Raw genomic sequence first — 22,192 nt, forward strand, 5'->3', positions numbered from 1 at the left:
TAAGACTCTCATCGGTTTCGTTGTACAATAACCAAGAATAACCTAGTGTCATTACTTAAGTTTATCTCACCTATTAATTAAACTATCCAAATACCTTTGGTATCGTTCATTTCATTATTTGTATTTTTTGAGGATGGCCTCATTCTGTCTTTTGAAACTATAACCTTAACCAACATAGATCATGTGAGCATCATGAAATCTAGTGTTTAACCTCACACCAAAAAGAGGTTGAATCAATGGCCAAAGTGACTCAAACATGATAGCATATATAGGGAATCAAACCCTTCTAGATCTCTATATTGGCAGTATAGGTTCAAAGACTAGGATATTTAACGAGACCCATACCCTGCATACCGGACAGTCTCATCTCATGAGAGTTACGTGAACCTCCGCCATTCCCGAAGGAAGGCATCATCGCTCATAGCTAATCTATCAGTGCTCAGTATAAAGTTTCATTACATTCAACTCTACATCATGGATTATGGCTTCTAGAATGAGGACATCATATCTTATTAGATGATTTCTCATCTCATCATTAGTACTAAGTATGAATTAACTTCAATAATTTCATTAGAGTGTTCATGAGACTGGTCTTTTTATTAACCTTGCACTCTCATAGGTGAGTACGTCTTGGTAACATTTACTTGGCTCATCTAAGATTGCTCTCATCTTTCACATTAGCCTCTTATCATATTGTCACCTCATTCATTAACTTAAACACATTTACTTTTCATAACTACTCACCCCTTCACATGAATGTTCATTTCATCATATGCCAATGCACTTGGATATTTAGTGTGTTTCACACGCTTACTTAACCCTTCTAGGGTTACATAATTTTATCACATACATCTTAGGCTCACATACTTTTAATCGTATGTTAGACTTATGAATCCACACATACAAGCCATGAGGCTTCATTCATAGTTTGTCTAAGTGATTCATGTTTACCCAAGATTATGTGGTACAAGACTAATTCATGTTGTAGATATTCAATGATATTGATTTTGATCTTTAGAGGCACCATTCATTAAACATTTTTTTACGTATGACTTATGTGTAAATACGAAATTGGGCAAGGGAACCCGATTTCGAATCCCTTGAACAACACTTAATCCTATTTTAAACTTGATACATTTTTCAGATGTGATAGACCCTAGTTCGATTCCCATAAACCCCATAATATATCTTTCTTGTTCTCCTCTCCATTTTTGTTTTAAGGCAAGAAGATTGTGGGTTCAATCCCCCACAAGCTCATTATTTTTCTTTTAATTTATCTCTTTACTTTCTCACCTATCCAAGAGTCGTGGGTTCAATCCCTACTCTCCACATTTATTTTCTCCTTTATTTTTCTCCTAATTCTCTCATCCATTCAAGAGGTTGTGGGTTCAATTCAAACTCTCCTTATTTTATTTTCTCCTTTATTTTTCTCATAAATCTCTCATCAATTCAATAGGTTGTTGGTTCAATCCCCACTCTCCACATTTTATTTTATTCTTTATTTTTCTCCTAACTCTCTCATCCATTCAAGAGGTTGTGGGTTCAATCCTCACTCACAGCATCTAGTTTTCTCCTTTATTTTTCTCTTAAGTCTCTCATCTATTCAAGAGGTTGTGGGTTCAATCCCTACTCACCACACCTATTTTTTTCTCCTTTATTTTTCTCCTAACTCTCTTATCTTCCAATAGGTTGTGGATTAAAACCCCACATACCTCATTTTTATTATTAGTTTATTTTATTCTTCTCCTCTCTCCTTCATCCATACAAGAGGTTGTGGTTTTGAACCCCAGACGCCTCACTTCATTTTTTTCATTTCCCCCCTAACTTTTCACTTTAGCTTTACCCCATTTCGAGTCCCCCTTACCACATTTTTTTTATTTAATTTTTTTATGACATGTATATAGTGAAGTCTTGGTTCAATACCTACGGACCTCAAGCATTAAAAAAATATTTTGAACATGAATTGTTTGCAGTAAGCAGCCCCAAATCAAATTTCCAGAATGCTGGAAATTTGTTGACCCTCTTTGCATTCCATTTTCTCAACATTTAGATGTTAGACTTAGGATAAATTTAGTGTAACATCTAGTCTACCTTTAGGTGAATTTTAATTGTTATTTTTGATAATTTAATCACCTTTTTGCAGTCCATTTCCTGACCCTCTTTCATGTTAAACATCAAGACATTTCAAGTAATTTTTAGGGAGATTTTTTGGTGCATTATCAAGGTTACTTTCAATCAATAATTATCATTAAATTCTGAATTTTTGAACTAATATGAACATAAAATTTTTAAAATATTCATATACGTAAAATACAACATTTTAAAATGTAAAAATTTAGGCTGCAAACCATGGCTAACTCACGGCACACACATGCACAATCAAGTTAATGTAATCCACTTTTTCGCAACACATCTTTCATTTATCACATAATTTAGGAATACACATTCAAACACATAGTCACAACAAGCCCTAAAATCATCTACCAGAAGTCATGACAGGGGCATGCAACGGGGACAACCTTAGTTTTTTTTTTACAGGAATTAAGCTGAACTTAGGGGTCTATTGGGAAAGGGACCAAGAGAGAAGAAAACCCATAGATTAATGTAATTTAAAACTTTTTTAAATGCTGCCAATTTACCAAGAAACCAAGCCTCACCACCGAAACTTCAAGCACAGTCCTGTCAACTACTTTGTTTTGCTTTACGTTTTTAGATTAAATTTTCTTTTGAGTATTTTTTTTAGAGTTCAAGTTTTTGATGAACTTCATATTTTGTTGTTCTATTCTTTTATGAAAAAAATCAGACGTTTAAGTGAAATGAGAGTAGAGAGAAACGTGAGTTCAAGTTGATTAGGATTAGTAGAGTTACGTGGATACTTAGTCAAAATAGGACTCCTTATTATTTATTATTATTATTATTTATCAAATATATTATTTTACTTTAATTAAATCAGAAAATTAAATATTAATTATTTTAACTAATTCACTAAATACACAAAATCAATTAAATCATTGCTTCCACCTATGTTAGAACCTGGGTGGAGCAAGATTTTGCTAAAAGGACAATATCGATCCTTTGTCCCCAAAATTACCCTCCACCATTTTAAATAATTAATTAATTGAATATTTAGTTTAACCACAATACTATACATATCCTGGAAAATACCAGTTTACACCTAGATCCTCCAAACTTAAGATTTCCCCCTTTTTATGTCCAATAAAGACTCATCCTGGTAAATCTTCATATTCGGGTGCGCTACATGGCTGGACCCAACCTTTCCTTGCTCAAATAACTCACCAAGTTAGTTGGATTGGATGTTGAAGAGGTTTAGAGGCCTTATTCTATGTGCATCAATCTGTGTGAACCTTGTCTAATCGTAGGCATTCTAGACACGTTAAACATTACTGAGTATATCCATTTTTTAGGGTTGTTACATAACAAAGGTTAGTTAGTTTTATTAATAATTAAAATAATGATTATAAATTGAGATTTCATGATTTTTAGTGAAGTCTTGCAAAATATGCCTTTTTGCTTACCTTTAGAATGAGTTTATAGTGAATTGGTGCATTAAACTTCAAATGTTTCCTTTTGGGTGTTTGAGTTATGTTGTACATTTTTGACATGGTTAGTCTTTATAAAAAGTTATGTAACATGTTGATAATTTTACTTCTTCTAATTGACAAATGTAAAGTATGTTGAACTCATGTTGTTGTTGTGAGATGAAATGGCCTGATGATGTAAAGTTTGTGCCTTATGAGTGGTAATTGAAGTTTTGAATTGCCTTGTTTAACTTATAAAATTTATGTTTTTTTGTATTTATGATTGGTTGGGCTGCTAGTCTTGAGTCTAGTTATATCTTTAAAATAATTTTAGTGTCATTCGGGGACGAATATTCCTACTGGGGTGATAATGTAACACTTAAAAAATCCAAGACGTGTCTTAAAGCCTAAGTAGGTGTCATGAAGGCTAGAAACTGTTTTTAAGTCCATTTTGATGAATATAGTTTAGGACATTTAGAAACCAAAATGTCTAACAACGTCCATGACGTCCGGAAATTTATTCAAAGAGGTACTAGTGTGCTTTAGCATATTTGATTAGTTTTGAGGATTTGGATGTCACATCCGGGTCCTAGACCCTAGGTGAGACCAGCGTCGTTAACTTCTCAGAGGTCGTAGACAAGCCTCTTCTTAGCTTTCATCACAATCATATCGTTAAATATATCAGAAATTTTAAAACTTTTTAAATTTACTTAAAAAGTGTACTTAGACTTCATATAATTCTTGAATAAGAGTAATATACTAACAGCTCAAAATAAACAACCATCTTTTAAAAGATAGAACAATTGAAATGAAGAATACATAATAACATTAATAGTTGCCAAGCCGGCCTTAATACGAAATCTTAATCAAATGTTTAAAAGGAAACGCTAGGGATAACATCCACTAGCTATATATGATCAACTAAAGCTAGTAAATAAAGCGTAGGCATCCTCGAACTTAAGAGGACCTACCCATGTCTGGAGGTACTAGTCCAAACAAGTTCAACTTATCTTCAATCTTCTTCAAGGAATTTCACCTATAAAGATAGTAATTTTATATGGGTTAGTACACACTTGTACTAAGTGTGGTTGTATTCACATAAACACATAAGGACTATGCATGATAAAGGAAAGCTCTTCCTATAGCAACATGCCATTTTTTAGGAAAGTAAAGTCGCTTCACTTTCCTAATTCATTATTTATGAATCATTCTATGAACATGACATATTTTCATGAATTGAGAGCACACAGCTCATTTTATATATGAACATAAGAATTTGGAATCATGAATATAATCTTAGAACAACTCGAGCAAAATTGAATATTTTTGCTCCCCTTAGGTCGAGAGTGCCCTCTCCCACTCTTAGTTTATTTTTCTGTCTTTTCTTCTTTTTGTTGTGTAGTTCAATGATATCCTTTAATCCTATGTTTTACATATGAGTTCAATTATTCATTTTGGTCCCATTGGTACAATGAATCAAGTAAGTAATCAAAAAGACTAAGGAAATGATTTGACTACCCTACTCACAAGTTGTTCTTTCCATTCTTGTTAAATTGGGCATGACGTCTTTATATGCTAATCTTCATTGGCTATGCCCATTCTATGATCAATTTCATTATATAAAGATGTTGGGCATATGTTCATACTTCAAATGATGAGTCATTATGTTTTGCTCCCTTTATTGGCATAACCAAGTAATTGTTAAAACTTCATTCTTATCAAACATTAATGATTCGATATTCTTTGCTTACTTATTTCACTTTGAACTTACATTTCTTCTTATTCGATCTCATGTTCACTTTGGACATGCTAAGTTGCTTAGGATATTCTTTTAACACTTCCATTTGGATATTTCTGTGCAATGACTTACATCATTACTTAATCTAACCTCACCCTTTGGTCATCCCATCCAAACACCCTTTATTTTCCTAGTTCTTTATTTCTTTCTCTCTTTCTTTCTTAAACAAATCTTTATCATTCACCGACATAGATCATGTAAGATAATATGAAATATAGTGTCTTCCCCACGCTAAAAAGAGGTGGTTCACCGGCCAAAGTGAAACCGAATACTTTCTGGCTAGTAACCTATGATGGATACATAGGTGAAAGACTAGGAGAATTTGGAGACCCTTATCCACCTTGAAGGTAGTCTCATATCATAAGGCTTACATGTGCTTGCACAACCTCATTACTACTCTATCTGTTGTTAGCTCAATTTATTATACTTTACAACTTTTAGAGTTGACTCATACACTATGGAAGCTTTCTTATAGTATGAAGTATGCTCAGCTCAATGGATGACTTTTCATCCTTTTCTATACTTGATGAATGTGAACTTAAATCTTACATTATCATCACGGTGTTTATGAGACTTGTCTCATGATTTGTAACACCCTCTTATGTGAGTGTCTTTAACATAATTGTTTAGGTGCAAGTGAGACTTGTCTCACTTCCTTTAACACCCCACTCTAGGTCAATTTCATAAGGCATAAGCTTTTAGTTCTTTAATTACTCACCTTATCTTGTTCAATGTTATTTGGTAGTCTTGTACCATACTTAATACAAGTTATAAGGAATTATTCAATGTGCTACTATGTTCATAAGTTCATTTTGATAGGGTATGTTTGGACTTGTCCCAATCATTGGCATACCCTAGGTTATGAGTTCATTTAGTTACATCTTCTCAAGTCAACCTTTAACACGTATTTTGCCTTAAAAGAAACATCATAATTTACTTTGGCCATATCAGATTTGTATGACTTAGTCATTAGCCAATTATATTACATATTTTGGAAATAATATTGATGACCAATTTATTGGAATAAACCAAAATTTCACTAAACACTTGTCATTATATTATTCCTAGCAAAGTCAATTAAGTTCATGTATGTACTATTGTAATCTTTTCATTTTGAGCAAGCCAAGTTTTAACCTTTAATTAGCATATAAGAACAATTCATTTCTTAGTTTGGCCAAGCTATAAAGTTTATTTGGCATTGAAGATTCATTAACTATCTTTGATTCTCATTCTTATTTTCTTGGAAACATTTGCATTCTAAACAGTGAAAAATATATCTACTGTAAACACACAGAGTAGTCGAAACCTTTATTCCTTTCAACTGTAAACTGAATTTCATAAATGACTTGTAACAATTTTATCTTCTCGAACACAATTAGGCATAACAACATGCCTTATCGCATGTAAATGATAGTCTAGTCATACATATCTAACCTATAGGTCTCATTCGGCATTATCAAACCACATATACCTACACATAATGATCAGTTAGCACCACATACCAACGACATGCTTTAGATTTGCATTATACATACTACTAGAATCCGAAATAGGGAGAACTAGGGAGATGCACATTCGACAATTTCTTTGGGAACAACCCTAGTTTTGGTTTTCTTGAATTCAAAACGTTTGAAAAGCATCCTGGGAATGGAATGCAAAAGATAAACACATACCTTATTTTAGAATTGAATCTACGATTATCATCATTTTCTTTGCATGAAAATGTTGAAGAATTGACTTGAAATCGCCTAAGGAGAACCGAGAGTATTTTTCTATTTTTCTTACCTTTGCTCGCTGTTTTTTAGTTGTGGGTTTCTACTAGATAAAAGTGAGTCTATGTCTTAGGAAATAAATATTTACTAATTCAACTTAGTCTAATTAAATTAATTAAATAAATCAATTAATAACTACCCAAACGTCCCTCCTAAATTGACTAAAAAGGAGAGAATTTGAGTTAGCCAAATTTTGAAAATTTTCTATGTGTCTATGGTTGGCCATGAATTTAAATTAATTAATTAAGTTGCTAATTTAATTAATTGTGTGACCTATGGTAATTAATAAAGTACCCCTATGTCAGTAGGACCATAACAAACCCCTTTGGACCATCCTATATTAGGTACTAGGATGTTTCTTTAGTTACCCGGTTAGGTCTTAGGATTTGGGGCACACTAGTTAGTTCATTTTTATTAGTCCTAGGTTAGTTAGATAATTAGGTAAGTTAGTTAGAGCTTAGGATTTGTTAAGAAGCTCGGCTCCACGTGGCTTAACCCAATGTGTCCCGGCCCCCTAACCGCCATAACAAAAAATCGGTGAGGCTTTGTCACTTTGTCTCTTGGTATGTAGCACATGTTCTTGCGCATGTGTTTCCATTCACTATGTAGTTTCATTTGGAAAGTTCACTTCTTGTCCCAAGGATCCTCACTATGTCATTGGGCACTTATTATTCTACAAGATCACTCTAAATGATCATGTGCTATAGTACCTAGTATTGACACTTGGATGCCTCTTATTTAATGTATGTAAGTGATGTAACTAAGAATTTTAGCTTAGGGTCTTCATTGAAGGTACAATTCCTAACAAGCTTGGATTGGAGAATTCGAACATCAAAGTGTATTTTTAGTTACTAGTTAATACATAAAAATTAACTAACACCCTTAAAACAATATTCTGTAACATGCCCAATATTACTGAATATTGGGCATTGGGATGCCTATGTACCGCAATAGAGATTCTTTAAACCTAATAGACAATTCACTAGCGAGTATATTTTTTGAAATAATACATTGGAAATTAACGAAATATGGTGTATAACATATATTAAAGTTGGTTCATGGTCCGAACGCTTAGGTGAGACTTCAAAAGGATCAACCAAGTGATCTTGAGGAGGACCCTAGCAAGTAGGAGGCGACACTGCCAAGGAAGTGTGTACCAATGAAACCTAGTTGACGATTCGTTTGTGTATCAAGATTGCATCGTTGACAACAATCGACAAACACTTACCCAATTTGTTTAAGTCCCTCACCTGCAAAGTCTTTGTCCCAAAATGACAAGTGTGCACCATGGAAGGGGGTAACCATTGTCTACTCATAGACGGACCGTCGATCGGGCTCCGATACTTCTCAAAACATTTACTTATGCTTATTTAGGTCTAATATCATCATTATTCAACATATTAATATCTAGAATAGGTCATGAAAATTTCCTAGTATGTCACACATTCTCAAGGACACCATCCTTTTTTTTCAAAAATAATATCGAAGAACCTCATGGAGATATGCTTGGTTGAATAAAACTCCTAATAGAAAATCATTGAGTTGAGCCTTTAGTTCTTTCAACTTCAATGGGGCCATATGATAAAGGGAGATTTAAATAGGTTTTGTATCCAGCAATAAGTCTATGATGAAGTCAATCTCCCGTTTAGGAGGAATTCCGAGAAGATCATCGGGAAAGACCTCCGGAAATTCCCTCACTATGGGTACACACTCTATTGGAGGGATTTTGGATTCAAGATCTATAACTTTCACTATGTGGTAGAGACAACACTTTGCAATTAATTTTGAAGCTTTTAGACATGAGATGATCTTTCCCCTAGGATTTGAGTTAACTTCCTTCCACTAAAAAATGGGTTCATTTGAAAAATTGAAATTTTACTACCCTTGTCCTAAATAAATAGAGGCAAAGCAAGCACGAAACTAATTCATTCCCAATATAACATAAAAATAAATCATATCAATTTCTATCAAGTCAATTAATGTAACTCTATTGGCAAGGAAATTGGACAACCTCTATAGACTCTATTAACCACCATGGAATCACCCACCGAGGTAGAAACCCAAAAAAGTTCCTCTTATATGTCAGGTAGTATATCAAACTTCATAGCTACAAGAGGGGTCATAAAGGACAATATATCTCCCAGATCCAACAAATCACATACATCAAAGGAAAATACTTTTAACATACTGGTGACCACGTCCAGTTAGATCTCTTGATCACTTCGAGATTTGGAGAGCATAGAAGTGATTCTTCTTATGAGCATACGGGTTCAGGGCACTTGATTAATATTTAGAATTATACTTTCCTTGATACATCATAATATGGAAATATCTCCTTATTTTACCACTCTTTACAACCATAGCAATTACACGTGCCAACTAGGCACCTACCATCATGTCTCTTATCACAGTTTGCACAAAGAGGCTTCTTGTAAGATCCCAAAAATGACTCAGGTAAAATATATACTAACATGATTTTCATGATTGTATAAGATCCTAAAATTGTCTATAACGTTGTATTGAGTCATTGTCTAAAGTATTAGGTGAATTAGAACTCAAACATCAACGGACGACTATGACGTTCGAAGACTAGGTCATTTATGTGTCTCATGTGTGGTTCCATGTGTTTATGTGTGATTAATGAGTTTATAATATCCTAAAAAGATTTATTATGATGAATGCAGGTAGTGTGTCGAGTTTCATGAAGTGTGGAGGTCAAACGTCCAAGAACGTCTATGACGTTCAAAAGATATGCCTTGAAATGACCTTGTGTGTGTAGGCATGTTTCATTTAGTTTTACATGTTCGTTTTGGGTGAAATTCATATGAGAGGTCCTATACTTGTATGCAGTCATGTTTTTATTGGATATGTACGCGCAAATATCCCCAAGGACCATCAAAGGGTTCTTTAGGAAGGACCCTTCATGGCGTCCAAGACTGCCCAAGACAGCCCAATCAACGGTTGTCAATCGATACCCAGTGGTCCAGTCGACACGCTGTTGGTGGTGGTTCATTGATCGTGAGTTAGTCGTGGGTGAAGAGGGTTTGTTGGTGGTCAGTCCGTTATTGGGTCTGTTTCCTATGTGGAGTTAGTGCCAAGTAGGGGGTGAACTTGTAAATTCACCCCCACATCCAAATAAGAGTATTGGCTGTTCCTCAGGGGTCTTTGGGGTATTTGACTGTGTAGATATTGCTTTAACACTTAGAAGATTTCATTCTTCAAAAGCAACATCCCAAAACCCCTTAGAAATTCCTCAAGACTTCATTAAAACTAAAATTCAAGGAAGAGCTTGAATAGGAGATTTGAGTCATCAAATTGGAGGATCAGCTTCATCAAGGTATGATTTTTTATCCTTCAAACTCGTTTCATAAAAGAGCCCAAATTCAAAGACGTTTTCTAAAGATTTCGAAGATGAACTTGACCTATTTCATGATCTATACATGGGTTCTTGCATTAATGGTTTTTAATTATTGAATGTAATTAAATTATAGTGTTATTTAGATGATTTAAATTTAATTAATTTATGAACCCATTTAATTGATTAACCCTAGTTTTTTACTACTTTAGGGGTTAAGTGATATTCTCTTAATGATTATTAATTATGGTGCAGTTTCTTATGGGCTATCTAATAATGAAAGAATTATGTTCAATGGATATCTAATTGGCGCATAGATTGATAAATCTATATTGAATTGACTTATATTCATTGAGTATTATATTTTATGCATTGAATTGATGTTGATGGCCATTTGTAAGGGCCTTATGATATTGAATTAAATGATTTAGAATTGGCTTGTGTATTGAGAATGGAGCGGTGGTACTCTACCCTATTTCTTTTTATTTTAAGTATTATATCTCTTCAATTGTGTTGTGATTTGTATGGTCCACTTATAGTGGCGATGTATTGTGTTTGACGTGGCCTTGTCGACGTTATTTTAGGTATTATGATGATTATGGACTTGTCGGCAACGACTTGAAGTAATGTCATGTTTTGTGTAGTGATTATCTGAAGTATGATCATATAAACCTATATATGCAATAATGTTTAAGTATGTGTTCTTATATTGAAGATGTTAGGTAATCATGTTGCACTATGACTATGTGTTCATGTGTGTAATCTTAGAGTTGATGCATGATTGTTCCTTCTTGGGAATATGAGTCTATAATGGTTATATTGATAATGATTTAGTAGTGTATAGTATGACTTCAAGATTATGATGGTTGTTCCTATGTGCTTCTAGAATGACATGTAATATTTGCTAAAGTGAAGTATCTTGTGTCTTGTCTAGGTAGACTTGTTTCCCTTACTTGACGCATGTAAAGTGAATATATAATATCTTGACATAGGATGCTAAAGCTCTTATTCTTGGATGTATGAATGATATGTGAAACCTTTAATGATGATAAGAGAGTCCTTGATGTGAAACTTTGAACATAGTAGTGAGGTTATGAACATTGAAGCAGAAAGTCGTAATGGTATCCTTCTTGTATTGAATAATGGACATAAGGATCATAGGCTGGAACGACATAAGATAACCCCTTAGGAAAGTCATAATTGGCTTATTTTCGCCATTGTAAGGCAGACCCTAGAGGACCTCTTTGGTAGGGTAAATTAATTGGGTTATCAACTTGATATGGAACCCCTTTGTATGAACCTTAATGTGAATCAATCTATGAGAACAAAGGCTAACACCGAATGAGTATGGTAAGGGAAGTATTTCTAGTTAAAGTATGAGTCTATAATACAAAGTAAGTCCTTCATATTTCTTGACCATGTGCATACATGGGACGCGTCCAAGTTCTACCATTTGCAAGTAAAACAACCTCATCCGAGTAGGATAAAACTCCGGATTCCATTTTCTGCTACCATGGTCTAAGTCGGTTATTGTCTATTCTCATCATGTGGGATACCTATTTGTATAAGAGAAGTTCTATGAAGTTTAGGTGGTGGTATGGGACGCTTTCTAGACGTTGCACAATAGGCTTTGAAGGTGTTAGTAAGAGTCCCTAGGTCTTCTCTAAGACTATTACTTAAATGTCCTTTATGTAATAAATGTTTCTTATAGAACTAATCAATTGATGAGTTGCATTAGAAACTATGTAAGTGAATTAGTACCTAATCTAGAGTGACTTAAGGAATTCTTAGTGAAATTGTGAAGAGGGCATTAGGGATGATCTCTTCACGTCTTATCTATGGAAGTCTTCAGAATGACTCTAGTTAGGGATGTTGGTGATTCTTTAGGCATGATGTAAGCTTTGGATGTCTTTAAGAATTATTTAGGTAACCTTGAAGAGGGTGTATGGTGATTCTCTTCTAGGAGTAAAAAGTAAGTCTTTTGATAGCCTTGGCTAAGAGAATGTCATCTCTTAGATATTTTGTATGTTGGTGTATTGCAAGTGTATATGTGTCTCATTATGCGTAATCTTGAGGATTGTATAGGCACATTTTCAGAGGGTGTACGGGCGGTATATATTTGTGTAACTTAAGTGAACCTTAGTATAAATTTAGTGAGAAGACTACATTCTATAAAGTGTTAAAAAGGGAAGAAAAGCACTTCACAGTAACAGTGAAGCAATTCACTATTCAATGAATATAGGTTATTGCTAAGTGACTCTAAAAATGCATTAAATTGTCTGAATGTTATCTTATGTGTTGCTAAGTATTTAAATTTTATTCTTATGATTATATTATGATATTTTAATGAATATATGCATATTTCCAATAAATGTTTTTTTTCATGATTTTTTTGCATTATGTCATACTTCGTGTATGTGGTTGTACTAACTCCAAGCTTTTATCTATCTCTATAGTGGTTGGTAGGTGAGGAGAATTTGTGAAGAAAGACTTGGATCGTAGCACCGTTCAAGTGAAGTTGAAGTATGTCCTCATTGGACTCGAGGTCATATATTTCTTTTATGTTTCTTAACAAAGTATTGTAATAGACTTAGTAGTACTATATATCTATTTCGTATGGGCCGTGTCCCAAGTACTCTTGTGTCAAAGATTGATGAGATTGAGACTTAGTATTTCCTATGAATTTTATTTGAAAGAGATTTTAAAGACTATGATATGTTTTGTGAAAAGTTTTCATTTTGTACCACTTTTCACTATGTATATGCGATGAACGATATGTAAGGGCTTGTACAAGATGTCCTACAGGTCGAGTACGCTGGTTGTACTGCAAGGGTGCCATATCTTCTAGTGTATGGTCTTGGGCTGTGACAAGTTTGGTATCTAAGCATAAGTTGTGAAAGTAGTCATCGGAATCAAAAAGTCTCATCAAGTCACATCTAGTAGAGTCACGATCATCAGTGTGAGTCGCGACACATTCACGGTGAGAGGCTATAGGTTGATAGACTTCACCTTTTTTTCTACTCCTATGTCATGCTGTAGATTAAATGTTAGAACTATCCTTCTTAATATTTTTCCTTGTGTTTCTAGGAGATGAATACTAGAAGGTTGGAAGAGAAGAGGACAGATGAGGATATTCCTCCTCATGTTGAGCAAGTTGAGAAAGTTGAGCAAGTTCTTCAAGATGGGCAAGGAGTCCAAGGTGATCAAGGTGCTCAAGTGCCTCCCGAAGGTGATCATGTCCCTAATGTGGAAAAATGATGTTCCGGTGGATCCCTCGGAGTTTAGTAATAGGTAAATTAGACAGGTTTTGCTTGCTTTAGCCCGTTCCATGACTACTAAAGTGAATTTGAGTATGGTGCCTAGGGTGAATGTTGTAAAGAGTAATATGACGTCTAGGTTTAGAGACTTTGTAAGGATGAATCCTCTTATGTTTCTTGGATCTAAGGTGGGAGATGATCCCCAAAAGATCTTTGATTGTGTGTACATGATGTTGAGTGCTATGGGGGTTACATATAGGGATAAGGTGGAGTTGTGTTCTTATCAATTGAGGAATGTTTCACGAATATGGTACACTCAATAGAAGGATAATAGGTGAATTGAGTCGGGTCCTAAGTGGGAAGATTTTAAGGATGCTTTTCTAGGTCAGTACTTTCCCTGAGAGAGAAAAAATTTAGGGTAGAGGAGTTTATCAATCTCAAGCAGGGCAATATGAGAGTTGAGGAGTACTCTTTGAAGTTTTCAATATTGTCTACATATGAACCGTCCCTAGTGTCTAATACAAGGGATGAGTGGAGACATTTTGTGATCGGGGTCGCCGACTTAGTGATGGAAGAATGTCGTACGGCTATGCTACATGAAGATATGACCTTAGCTAGACTCATGGTTTATTTCCAATAATTTGAATATTCTAAACTTTGTAGAATTGTGAGAAACTTGAATAGAAGTTGTGCAAGTGATCAAGGGCAGTCTAGTTTCAAAAAGAGGGTTCAAACTCAAGAAGAATCTAGGGGTGCTAAGTTCAAATTTGAGAGAGGATGTAGTTCAAAGAATGTCAATATTACATGTGTCAATTATGGCATGAAACTTTTTTGTTAGTGTCTATTGGTTATCGGTAGTTGTTTTGGATGTGGAAAAAGATAGGCACAAAGTGAGATATTGTCCAAATAGATATGGTAAGAAAGTTGCTCCTAGTGTTCCAAAGCATGATGCTCCAACAAAGAGGCGTTTCTATGCACTCCAGACTAGAGGAGAAAGTCGGATGAGAGTGATGATGATGTTGTTAAGTCCCCGTATTTCTCTTTAGTGATATGAGTTTCTTCTAATTGGGGGAGTATGGTAGTAGATGGGATAGAAAGTCCTAGAAGTTTGTTGCATGTGCATGATGTTTAGGAGTTTGGATGAAATTGAATTTCATTAACTTCTTGCATTGTATGTTTAATGAAGCCATGATCATGTTGTAAACGTTATTTATGTGATGTTACCTTGCATATTAGCATGTCTATATCATGAATTGCATTAAAGTTGCATTTTTGAAAATTTTGCCAAATTCACTATAGCTTTGACAGTTCACTGTAATATCTTTTGAAATTTGACAAATTTATTCGTTGGTCTAAAATTATTTTAATGTTCTTAGTATTGATGTGTATGAGTATAATAATGAATATAAAATAAGTTTTTGCTATTTGGAGTGAAAGATGGGAGTTTTGTAGCATAATGAGTTATCGAATTGACTTCTACTTTCTTGTTGTGTTGCGACTCTCTTGAATATGTTAAATTTATGTTTCCTCCTTAATTATTTGTTATGTGGTATGGTTATGAGATTCTAGTTGAATCTCTATTCTTGGAAGTGTTCGGAGAGTGGTAAGTGTCATTCGAGGACGAATGTTGTCCAAGTGGGGGATATTGTATGATCCTGAAAATGACTTAGGTGAAATAGAGTGTAACATGGTTTTCGTTATGGTATATGGTCCTAAAATTGTCTATAATGTTGTATTAAGGCACTGTTTATTAGGCGCATTGGATGTCAAATGGTAAGGGACAAGTAAGAAGTTTGACGACTAAGTCACCAACATCCCTCATATGTAGTTCCATGTGTTTATGTGTGATTTATGATCTTATAAGGTCCTTAAATGATTTAATATGATGTATATAGGTACTGTGTCATGTTTCGTGAAGTTTGGAGGTCAAACGCCCAAGACCGTCCATGACGTTCAAAAGATGTGTCTTGAAATGACCTTGTGTTCTAGGCATGTTTCTTTGAGTTTTACTTGTTCGTTTTGACTGAAATTCATGTTATAGGTCCTCAAATAATATAAAGTCATGGTTGGGTTGGAAATGTCCGGGAATATATTCCCAAGACCATCCAAGGGTCCTTGAGGAAGGATCCTTCATGGTTTCCAACACTGCCCAAGACAGCCCAACCAACGGTTGGCAATTGGCGCCTAGTGGGCTAGTCGATGCCCCGTTGGTGGTGGTTTGTTGATTGGGAATTAGTCATGGGTGAAGAGGTAAGTCCGTCGATCGGTCTGTATCTTGTGTGCAATTCACTGCCAAGTAAGGGGTGAACTTGTAAATTCACCCCACTTCCAAATAAGAGTATTGGCGGTTCCTACAGGGTCTTTTGGCTATTTTAAATGTTTATATATGTCTTTAACACTTAGAACATTTAATTCTTCAAAATCAAAACCCCAAAATCCCTTAGAAATTCCGTAAGACTCCATTAAAGCTAAAACTTAAGGAAGAGCTTGTATTTTATATTTGAGTTGAGATTCTTCATAAAATTGGAGGATTAGATTTATTGAGATATGGTTTTTGATCGTTGAAACTAGTTTCATCAAGGATAAAAAATTCAAAGATGTTTTCTAAAGTTTCCAGAGATGAAGTTGACCTATTTTACGATTTATCCATGGGTTCCTGCATCAAAGTTTTTTAATTATTGAATAGTGATTGAATTGTTATTTTGTAGATGATTTTAACTTAATTAACCTATGAACCTATGTAATTGATGAACCCTAGCTTTTGACTACTTTATGTATTAAATGATATTTTCTTAATGATTATAAATTATGGTGTAGTTTCTTGTGGGCTATCTAATAATGTATGAATTGTATTCAATTGATATATAATTGGACTTACATTCATAAATCTATATTGAATTGACTTAGATTAATTAAGTATTATGATTTTTGCATAAAAATTGATGTTCATGGCCATAGGTAAGAGCATTATGATATTGAATTGGATTATTTAGCATAGGCTTGTTGGGTTGAGGATGGAGTGGTGGTACACTTCACTATTTATCTTTATTTAAGTATTATATCTATTCAATTGTGTTTTTATTAGTATGGTCCACTTATGGTGGTGATGTTATGTGCTTGATGTGGCTTTGTCGGCGTTATTTTAAGTATTATGAGGATTGTGACCTTGTCGGCAACTACTTGAAGTAATGTGGTGATTATGTGAAATATTCTCATATCTACCTATATATGAAGTAATGTGAGAGTGTGTGTTCTTATATTGAAGATGTTAGGTAATCATGTTACACTATGACTATGTGTTCATGTGTGTAGTCTTAGAGCTGATGCATAATTGTTCTAACTAGGCTATATGATTCTATAATGGTTATATTTATGATGATGTAGTAGTGTATAGTATGACTTTCATATTATAATGCTTGTTCCTATGTTTTTTTATGATGACATGTAGTATGTGATAAAGTGAAGTATGTTGTGTCTTGTCTTGGTAAACTTGTGTCCCTTACTTGATGCATTGGTAGACTTGTGTCCCTTACTTGATGCATGTATGAATGTGAATATTTGATTCCATGACTTAGGATGCTAAATATCTTAGTCTTGAATGTATGAATTATATGTGAGACCTTGAAAGATGATAAGAGGGTCCTTTATGTGAAACATTGAACCTAGATGTAACGTTATGAACCTTGAAGTAGAAAGTCGTGATGGTATCCTTCTTGTAATGAATATTAGACTTAAGTTTGTTTGGCTGGAATTTCATCATATGAATCCTTAGGAAAGTCATAATAAGTTTCTAGTCGCCATTGTAAGGCATCCCCTAGAGGACCTCTTTTGTAGGGTAAATATAATGGGGTTATGAACATGATATGGAACCCCTTTGTATGAACCTTAATGTGAATTAATCTATGAGAACAAATTCTAGCACCGAGTGATTATGGTAAGGGAAATAGTTCTAGTTAAAGTAAGAGTCTAGAATACTAAGTCAACCCTTCATATTTCTTAATCATGTGCCTACGTGGGATGTGTCCAAGTTCTACCATTTGCAAGTAGAACATCCTCATCGGAGTAGGATACAACTCTGGGTTACATGTTTTGCTACCACGGTATATGTCATTTATTGCCTACTCTCATCATGTGGGGTACCTATTAGCATAACATAATTTCTATGAAGGTCAGGTGGTGGTATGGAACGCTATCTAGACATTGCACAATCGGTTTTGAAGGTGATAGTAAGAGTCCCTAGGTCTTCTCCAAGACCATTACTTGAATGTCCTTTATGTTATGAATGTTTCTTATTGAACTTATGAATTGATGAATTACTTTAGAAAGTATCTAAGTGAATAAGTACCTAATCTAGAGTGACTTAAGGATTCCTTATTTAAATGTGAAGAGGGCATAAAGGATGGTGTAATGCCCTAAATGACCTAAGATGAATTAGAGATTTGTCATTATTTATTGAGTTAATTTTAAGTTAAAATGAGTTACTTTAGCGTTCTTAGACAGTGTGTGATATTTGATTAAGTTTGCAGGTCAATCAACCAAGAACATCCATGTCATTCGGAAGGTGTGCCATAGAAAGTACTTGTGTGTCTTGACGTGTTTAGGTGTGTTTTATGTGTTCATTTTACTTGAAACGTGCATGTGATTATAATAAGACCTATATGACTTATTTTAGGGGTCTAAAATTTTTGTACAACCCTACCTAGGCCCCACAAGGGGCCCTAGATGAAGGGCCCAAGACTTGGACCAAACTGCCAAAAAAAGCAGTGACCAATCGATGGTCAGTCGTCCAGGAGATGGCCCGTTGACCTTGTCCGTTGTTTTTACATGGAACCCTACACATTGGAGAGTTTCATCCCCAACCAACAACATCTCATCGATGGGGCGTTGGTTGACAAAATGGACCGTCTGTAAGGAATCGTTTGTGCTACTTGCAAAAGCTGCCTTTTGCCTGTTACATCTTGGGTTGTTTGATAAATTCACCCAATTCTTTTAGGAAACTACTATGATACTTTTAGGATTTACATGTTATATTAAATTAGGTTTATGTCCTAAACCTAGAGAAACCCCTCACTTCAAACCTCAAACTCTGTCAATGTCACCGTTGAAGCTAAAAGTCAAGGAGGACTAGGAGGGCTATTGGCCGTTGACTACTTCATAAAAATCTTTGAGATTTCTCTTAGCTCAGTTATGGTATCCATACCTGAAACCTCATTCTATCAATGAGTCAATTCCAAAAGATTTCCTAAAGGTTTTTCAAAGTCTATTTTCTTCTATCTATGATTCAAAGTATGTCTCTTCTTTTAAAGTGTTTGAATGATTCAAAAGTGTTTATCTAGTATTAATTGATTATTTGAATGTATAAAACCTAATGAACTCATGATTATGCATATTTGGAACTTTTAACATAAGAAATGGGTTATGTGAGCATGATTGTGTAGAGAATGAGCTTTGGTTTTCTTGTATTGTTATGTTGGTTTAGCTACAGTCCTAAGGGCCTCATTATGATGGAATATTGAGAAATTGATTATATGTGATGGAGGCTTTGTTAAATGTTGAGTTGCCTCTATTGCATAGTTATTATTATAAATTGTTTTTGAGTTGTATAATCCACCTTCTTGGTGGCGGTGTTTATATTATGATTTTGATATTACTTAGTATGTATTGTTAATGTAGTTTTGAAGTCCTAGTGGGAGAAATGAAGTGATATTGAAAATGGGTCTTGTATTGTGTTTTGAGAAGCTTGAATTGTATGTTTGATATAGATTATGTCTAAATGAAATATATGATTATGTGAAGCATGTAAAGTGTGTGATTTTATCAATGAAGGTATAAAACAAGTATAGAAGTAATGTCAATAGAATAATGCTTATATGAAAGGTGTGCTCACATGTACACACACACACTTAAATTGTTGTATGAAGCTAAGTTGAGTAAAAACGGGAGTCTTGGGGTGGACGATCTTCGTGAGTTGAGATGAAGTATCTAATAGCAACATCACTACATCCTAAGAGCTTTCTAAGATAGATCGGAGGATGAATACCTTCGTGATTTGAGATGTGGTGTTCACTATTTATTCTAAACATATTGTTTATAATGTTAAGAATTTGTAGGGAGTTATGCCTAGATCCGAGAGGATATGAAGAAGGGGGTGGCTACACTTCATGAGTTGAGATTTTGTATTCCTACGTACCTCTTGAGAAGAGTACTCCTCGTTAGTAGTAAATTAGTTACTTAGTATCAATTTCCTTGTCCCTTAACTATGTGCCCACATAGGTGTAGCTATTGAGAAAGCTATGTAAAAGGTAAGAAGCATGACCTTATTGTAGGAAAGTGAGGATCCCTCATCCAAAACTTGACACACTGACTTTAAGCAGCATATAAACTCATTTAAGAACCATATAAGCTCATGCATCATACATAAACACATAAAACCACATATGAGGCACGTAGGTTACGTAGTCATTGAACGTCTTTGTCGCCCCGTGATGTTTGTCTTCCAATGCACCTAAATTCTTTGCTACTGCCTCTGTATCACATTATACACAATTTTAGGACCTTATATCACCATAACAACCATGTTAGGCTCTATCTTCACCTATGTCATTTTCGGGATCTTACAGTATCCATCATTGGACCCTTTTCCATTCAAGGAGTCAATTCAAAAAGATTTCAAAAAGGATTTTCGAACTCTATTTTCTTCTATCTTTGATTCTAAGTATGGGTATTCCTGTAAAAGGGTTTTAATGATTCGAATGTGTTTATTGTAGAAATAATTGATGATTCTAATGTCAAAAACCTAATAAACTCATGATTATGCGTATCAAACTTTTAGCTTAAGAAATGGGTTATGTGAGCATGATTGTTTAGAGAATGAGCTTTGCTTTTATTGTGTTGTTATGTTGATTTAGATACTTCCCTAAGGGCCCTATTATGATGGAATATTGAGAAATCTATTATAGGTGATGAAGGCTTGGTTATATGGTGAGTTGCTTGTATCGCATAGTTCTTATTATAAATTGTTTTTGAGTGGTATGGTCCACATTCTTTGTGCAGGTTTTTACTTGATGAACTTTATATTAGTTAATACGTATTGTTAATGTGGTTTTTAAGGCCAAATGGGATAAATGAAGTTTTATTGAAAATGGGTCTTGTATTGTGTTTTAAGAAGTTTAATTGTATGTTTGACCAAGATTATGTCTAAATTGAATATATGATTATGTGAAGCATTTAAAGTGTGTTATATTATGAGTGAAGGTATAAATCAAGTATATAAATTACGTCAATGGAATAATGCTTATATGAAAGGTGTGCTAACATGTACACACACACTTAAATTGTTGTATGAAGCTATGTTGAGTAAAAAGGGGAGTCTTGGGGTGGACACTCTTCGTGACTTGGGATGAAGTGTCTAGTAGCAACCTCACTACATCCTAAGAGCTTTCCAAGATAGGTCGGAGGATAAAAAACCTTCGTGAATTGAGATGTGGTGTTCACTAGTTATCATAAACCTATAATTTATAATGTTCAGAATCCGTAGGGAGTTATGCCTAGACCCGAAAGGATATGAAGAACGGGTGGTTAGACTTCGTGATTTCATGAGGATGAACCCTCCTACTTTTCATGGAAGTAAGGTGACTCAAGATCCACAAGGATTCATCGATGAGATTTTCAAAAAGGTAGATGCTATGGGTTTGACCCCTAGGGAGAGGAGGGAGTTAGTCACATACCAACTTAAGGATGTTTCTCAAGTGTGATATGAGCAATGGAGGAGTGAGAGACCCTTAGAAATAGGTATGGTTGATTGGGAGGAATTCAAAGAGGCTTTCCTAGATAGGTTCCTTTCATTATCGTGGAGGGAGAAGAAGATTATAGAATTCATGAACCTTTTTCAAGTAGGAATAAGTGTGCAAGAGTACTTTCTGAAATTCACCCAACTCTCTAAGAATGCCACAACCATGGTAGCCAACTGTAGGACTAGGATGAACAAATTTGTGATTGGATGTCGTACGACAATGCTTTTAAATGACTTGGATATCTCTAGAGTCATGGTTTATGCCCAACAAATGAGGAGTCCAAAAAATAAGGGAGATAAGGCAATAGGGTTAAATGCCTAGGTCGGATGATTCTAGTCATCAAAAACCTAGGAATATGTTCTATCACCAAGATTCATCCATTGCGAACAACGATAGGGCTCCAAACCAACATTCTATAGGTGATGGACACACTTTGAAAGGGCTAGGTGTCCTACTTCTGGAAAGAAACATTCAGGTAAGTGTCTTGCTGGGACGGATGGTTGTTTTGCATGTGGTAATAAAGGTCGAAAAATGAGGGATTGCCCTAAACTCAAAGAAAGAGGGAAATATGTCAATCAAGCTTCCCTAGAACCTTATACTCCAAAAAGGAACCCTCCCTATGGGATGGGAGCTAGGACGGATAACTAATCCGGATTTGATGATCTTGGTAAGTCTTGA

This window comes from Solanum lycopersicum, chromosome 5 (genome assembly GCF_036512215.1).
Source record: "Solanum lycopersicum chromosome 5, SLM_r2.1".
Lineage (NCBI taxonomy): Eukaryota > Viridiplantae > Streptophyta > Magnoliopsida > Solanales > Solanaceae > Solanum > Solanum lycopersicum.